A 4,937-nucleotide genomic window follows, 5' to 3' on the forward strand; every position below is an offset into this window, starting at 1 on the left:
CTCCTCCTTTACAGGTTCCCTTTCTTCTGCCTCTCCAATGGAATTTCTCAGATTCTGTTCTTAGCTACTTTTCCTTCTCACTCTTCATTGTCTGCTTGAGCTAATGCACCAGTTCACTCATAGTCAACTAAAACCAGCACTATAGATGCTAGAATCTTCATTTCCATTGCTCACATTGACCTAATTCCTGAGCTGGGACCAATTGCCAGAGAGGATCCACGGATTTTGAACCCCATCTCAGATGCTCCCTGACTATACAGAAATCCTGTCTTGTATTTGTGCAGGTTCCTACTAGTGTGTGATTTTTAAAACTTCACCGTGGCCGCCTGATTTATGGATAGGTAGGTATCAAACATCCTAATCTAAATGTTGATTTGAGGTGTTTTGACCTTATCTCTTTATCCTTAAAGGATCTTTGGAATCACAGGTTTCAAACACTGAACGGTGTGACCCAAACTCTATTAGATCCTTATCTCTAAGTGACAACAGAGGACAAGATAAACCCAAAGGACAGGTCTTAAAAACAAAAAACAACAACAAAAAAACCTTATTTTTATTTTGCAGAGAGAGGTTACAAGCTTGCTTTAAAGATTATTTCAATCCTTCGGAAATGCACGGTACAGAAAGGAAAGTGAGAACTGTGTGACCAGAAAACTGTGACAATTGCTTTCACATGGGGATTATGGGTACAATGTCATTAACAAGAGTGCATATGGCTTCCCCTCTATTTAGCATATCTGTCCTTTTAGCTGTTAAGAAAATCTTGTTCTACTGAGGCTATGTTTTAAGTATATCCAAAAGACTAGAGTTATTACTAACACTAACAACAGCGAATATTTATAGAGCATTCATTATGTGCCAGGCACTGTGGTAAGTGTTCTCCATGCTTACTCGATCCTCACAAAAGGTCTATAAGGTGGATTATATTATTAACCCTAATTTATATATAGGAAAACTGAAACTCTGAGAGGTTAAGAAATCTGCTCATATTCACCAAGAACACTATAATTCCTGTTCACTAGAGCAATAAAAAATACTTAGGAAACATATTAACATTTTCTATTTGTACATATCTATGTGTAGTTTGTTTTCCAACAAATCATACAGTTGGGCATGTATCTGTGGAGAAGGAAGAAAAGGAAGAAAAGGATCTATTAAATCCTATTTATTTGTAACGAACTAATCAATAGAAAATGTTCTCTATAAACATGATAAGGATAATTTAAAATGATTACATTGCAATGTTGAATTAGTTTTCATTGTATTTGATTTTAAAAATCTCAAAATAGATTGATGATTTTAATTGAATTATATCACATCATTTTAACTTGGTCGTAGAAAACTGGGTTATTAGGTACTCTAGAGTCATCATTCCTGGAACTATATGTTAAATAATTCCCTGTTTATAATGTAAATAATAAACAAAAGATACCTAAATAGGATTAAGTGTATGACCAGGTTTTACCAAGTGAGAGTAACTTTTTCACTTATTTTTTATTGTGAAATAGATCATACATATAAAAGATGGCATAAAATATTGATGTAGGAAGAATAACGCATTCAGTCAACAGGTAGATATTAGAAGCTTATAATAGGGACTTCCAGATTCAGCACTAGAGGGGGTATAGCTCAGTGGTAGAGCATTTGACTGCAGATTCAGCACTAGAATGTCCAGAGCTCGGAAGTTGTCACTCCAAACCTTACAAGATAAAGCTGTTCAAACTGAGAATCAGTGATTTGTTGGACCCACCAGAGAAATTGTTTGCAGGGCAAACAGTCACCCTGAGATCTGGAGTACAGCTGAATCCAGACAGCAAATCAACATTTGCTTACCTGGCCCAAAAGTCCTAAGAGCCATACATTATTAAGAACACTTAAATGGTAATTCTGGTGAATTACTGGAGGCTGTGAGTGGACTAGCATGAAAGCGAAGAGTCCTGAGAACTGTCGTCTCAGAGGGGCCCTACACTTCTGTGGGCTTTACCTATAATCTCCCCACCAAAGTCTCCTGGCAGAGATTTGAGAAAGATCCTCGAGCGGCTCCAGCAAGAAAGGAGGGGTATATACTGTGAAACAGACCCAGAGCCTTTTCCATCGCAAAGGCCTACTTTGACAGAGCTTGATAAAAGCTGGAGGAAGAGTTGGCATTCCTGTCTCACCTAAGGGAAAAAGGAATCTACACAGTCAGTGGTGGGCAGAGCTTTAAGGAAACAGATGGGGGGAATGCTACAATGGGGATGGGTGGATGGTGCAAGGCAAAATAAAAAGCTGTACTATAGGAAAAACACCCGTGAAGGTCACAGCACTGTGACACAAGCCCACTCGAAGACCGAGATTTAAATGGAAGACTTTATATCACTCTCCTTCTCCCATAGCATACAACCACACCAACAAGCTTCCGTATAAAAAGAATGGATTCATTAGAGCTGAAAGAGTTGCCAGATACAGACTCTCTGAGTCGAAGTACTTAGAGAAGACCAAAGTTAAGAGGGAAGAGAAACAAGGGTGCTAGAACAATTTGATGTCTCTGACCCCACAAGTACAGCAATCACTTAACAAAGCCCAGCTCCTAGCCAAATAAACATAAATCCTCACACTAAAGTTCTTTTATCTTTGTTCTTATTACCTGATTCATCATGTCTCACTTTCAGTGAATAATTATGATGTGCTAAAATGCAAAAAAAAAGAAAAGAAAAAGGTAACTTCTAAAGAGAAAAATCATGCATCAGAACAAAACTTAGATATGTCAGAGATTTTGGAATTATCTGAGTGAGAATTTAAAATAACTCTAATAGGTAAGAGCTCTATAGCTATTAAAGAAATTGAGTTAGTAATTAATACCTTTTTTACAAAAATGAAGCATCAAGTCCAGATGGCTGTACCTGTAAATTCTGCCATACATTTAAGGTAGAAATGATACTAAAATTTTCATGATCTCTTCCAGAAAATGGAATAAAAGGAAAAACTTCCTAATTCTTACTAAGACACCAGCATTACCCTAATCTTAAACCAACATAAAGACATTATAAGAAAGGAAAACTACTGACTGATATTTCTCATTAGCATAAATGCAAAAATTCTCAATAAAATATAAGCAAATCAAATCCAACAATGTATAAAAAATGCATCATAGTCAAGTGGGATTTATTCCAGGTATATAAAGCTAGTTCAGCATTTGAAAATCAATTAATATAATCCACCATTTCACAGGCTAAAGAAGAAAAATATTATCATATAAATTATTTAAAATGTATAAAACCACCTTGCTAAACTAGATGCAAGGTACTGACCTGAATAACTCGGGAAATGAGTGGAGTCTGTAAGTTTAAAGGCAAAGGGCTTGTACATTAGCACTGTATTGTAATCGATAAAGTGACTCCCCACAGGAGGGCAGGTTAACAATTCTGACAGCACTATATGTGTATAGTAGAATTGAACAAGTAAGTAAATGGATGGTGGGTGATGGAAGCCAGATTAAAGTACTTACATATACTTACTTCCTTATCTAGTCAGCTGAGAAGTTCTAGAAAAATGACATCCCAGTACCAGTAAGCCCACCCAATGTGCAGATATCTAATAAGAACAACTAGAGATTCTTGGGAAAATGGCTGATATTAGGGCTGGGGAAGGAAATATACCAGGTGAGCCTGGAGCGTCTTGTAGGGTCAGATGTGAAAACTGTCCTCCCAATTAAAGAAAAAAGAAAAAAAAAAAAGAACTATTCACATTGATGGGAATATGTCAGAGGTGCACACAGGCACCTGTTAAAGAGTGCTCAGTGGCCAAAGTTGAACAGTTTGAGCCATAAAATAAAGAAGTAGTGGATTATAATCCAAAGTATAAAATAAATATTCATGAGTCCATACTGATAGAAGTGATTGGATAAATAGATTAGGGATAAGAAACAAATCTGTGCAGAAAAATCCTAAATAATTTATGTAGATGCCTACCCCTATGCATTGGGGTATGACACTTCACTCCTTAAGTGTGGGTTACACATAGTGACTTCCTTCCAAAGGGTATAGTGTGGAATGGTCTCCACTCCACAGTGGAGAAACCGGACAAACACTATCCCAGCCAGGTGATGGAGGTTGATATCAACAGCACTAAATCAGATTGAGAGTATATACCTTTAAGATGATGATAGAATGGGGGGCACCTGGGTGGCTCAGTGGGTTAAGCCGCTGCCTTTGGCTCGGGTCGTGATCTCAGGGTCCTGGGATCGAGCCCCACGTCGGGCTCTCTGCTCAGCCGGGAGCCTGCTTCCTTCTCTCTCTCTCTCTCTGCCTGCCTCTCTGCCTGCTTCTGATCTCTTTCTGTCAAATAAATAAATAAAATATTAAAAAAAAAAAAGATGATGATAGAATGGTATTTTTTTTCCCCTGTGGAAAATTCCTCCCCAAAATACAAAACTGCAGTCTAAAAATAAGAAAAACATCAAACAAATGCCAACTGAGGGACATTCTATGAAACATCTGACCAGTGAGCACGTGTCAAAACAGTCAAAGTCGTCAAAAACAAGGAAGTGTGAGATACTGTCAGAGCAAAGAGGAGCCTATGGAGAATGACAACTAAATGCATTTTGGGTGGGATCTTGAGACATAAATAGGACATTACATAAAAACTAAAGATTTCTGAAAGTATAGCATTTAGTTAATAACAAGGAACCAACATTGGCTCATTAAGAAAGATGTGAATGATAGAGGAACCTGGGTGTGAGGAATAAAGGAACTCGTTGCACCATCTTTGCAAATTTTCTATAAATTAAAATTATTTTGAAATTAAACATTTATTTTTTTAAAAAGTCCATTATGTGCTCAACACATTTCCAGGTACTGGGGACCCATTGCATAGCAAATAGACCTGGTCCGTGGCCTCATGGAACTGACTGTTTAGTGAGGACACAGAAACAAGAAGTTAAGGGAAGGAAACCACTT

General features: G+C 37.4%; 1 long non-coding RNA gene across 1 annotated transcript; it reads right to left on the bottom strand.

The window, feature by feature from the left end:
* Positions 1 to 681: 681 nt before the first annotated feature.
* On the bottom strand, positions 682 to 4,299 carry LOC309844666. Its single transcript, XR_014300807.1, has 3 exons — positions 4,131 to 4,299; positions 2,627 to 2,668; positions 682 to 1,119 (listed from the first exon to the last, which is right to left on the bottom strand). It is a non-coding gene; the product is annotated as an uncharacterized lncRNA (long non-coding RNA).
* Positions 4,300 to 4,937: the final 638 nt, after the last annotated feature.

Source organism: Mustela nivalis (assembly GCF_964662115.1).
Source record: "Mustela nivalis genome assembly, chromosome: 1".
Lineage (NCBI taxonomy): Eukaryota > Metazoa > Chordata > Mammalia > Carnivora > Mustelidae > Mustela > Mustela nivalis.